Source organism: Gossypium hirsutum, chromosome A02 (assembly GCF_007990345.1).
Source record: "Gossypium hirsutum isolate 1008001.06 chromosome A02, Gossypium_hirsutum_v2.1, whole genome shotgun sequence".
Taxonomy (NCBI): domain Eukaryota; kingdom Viridiplantae; phylum Streptophyta; class Magnoliopsida; order Malvales; family Malvaceae; genus Gossypium; species Gossypium hirsutum.
In genome coordinates, this window is record NC_053425.1 from 22,467,530 (window position 1) to 22,469,010 (window position 1,481).

Here is a 1,481-nt window from a genome sequence, read left to right on the forward strand (position 1 = left end):
TCTTCATTAGGCCAAAATTTCAAGGGTTCTCCATAGATAGGGTTTGTTTCAAGCTTCCAAGCTCTATAGTAAGTGATTCCAAGCCCCGTTTTTAATGATTTTTACGTTTTTGAGATCCCGGTAACTCGATAAAGCTTATGTTAGCAATAATTTAACCTAGGGTTTATATTTGGAAAAATACCCATAGGTGAAATTTGTGTATTTGATGTTTTATGATAGAATATGAAGTTTTAAATTATGTTAGACAACTTGTACTACTCGATTTTAAGTAAAACGAGTAAAAGGGCTTAATCGGTAAAATACCTAATAGTCAAAGTACATGTTAGAGTGAGAATTTGATGTTGCCATAGAAGAGAAAAGTGATCAGCATGTTGTAAAACATAAGAATAAGGAATAAAGTTTAATCCCGAGCCTAGGGGCAAAATGTATATATGCAAAGTTTAGGGGTAAAATTGTATTTTTTCCAAAATTTGAGTTAAGGATTAATTTGATAATGTGAGTATTAAATAAGCTAAATGTGTTATTTTAGATCAAGAAAGACGTGGAATCGACCTCAATCGAGGAAAGAAAAGATTGTGGACTAAATTGCAAAATCTTTGTATTTTGGTACCAAGGTAAGTTCATGTGTAAATAATGTAGCATAATGGTTATTTTAAGTTATTGATGTTAATTATATGTTATGCTGAATTTTATTATGAAATGTATGCTTTGTGGTTAATTTCAAATAATATGTAAATTATGTGAACTACTTGTTAAATATAATTTACCGAGTATTGATTTCGGCATTCTACGGAAGACGGCAAAGAGAAGTGTTCGAGGAAAAAGCCCGTTTGAACCTTAGGAATAGATTAGGATACAAGTGACATGTCACTAGGATGGTGAGCATCGAACTCGTTGAGTTGAGTCCGAGTTCACTTATGGATGCGAATGTCCGAACTCGTTGAGTTGAGTCGAGTTCACTTATGGATGCGAACGCCGAGCTCGTTGAGTTGAGTCTGAGTTCACTTATGGATGCGAACGCCCGAGCTCGTTGAGTTGAGTCCGAGTTCGCTTATGGGCGGGTTACATGATTGCTTGATTGCATATATGGCACTTATGTGCAGTTATCCATGTATCCGATTATATTAGATGTGTTCACGGGTAAAGTTCTACTCAAATGGAGGATATTCGAGATGTAAAGAGACGTATTGGTAAGTGATGTGAAATGGATATTTTGGACAGGTATGTATTTAACCCTCGGGTTGAGTATTGATACAACCACGATAAGGTAATAAGATGATGAAAAATGATTAAAATGTGATATGTGTTTTAGTGATACTGCAATGTTGATTGTATGACTGTTTGTTATGTTACTTATTATTTGCATATGAACTTACTAAGCATTTATGCTTACTCCCTCCTTCTTACTCATTGTAGTTTTGGACAAGCCAGCTCAGGAGTCGGGTAGGTCGAAGGCTCAGTCACACATCCGGAAACTGTTG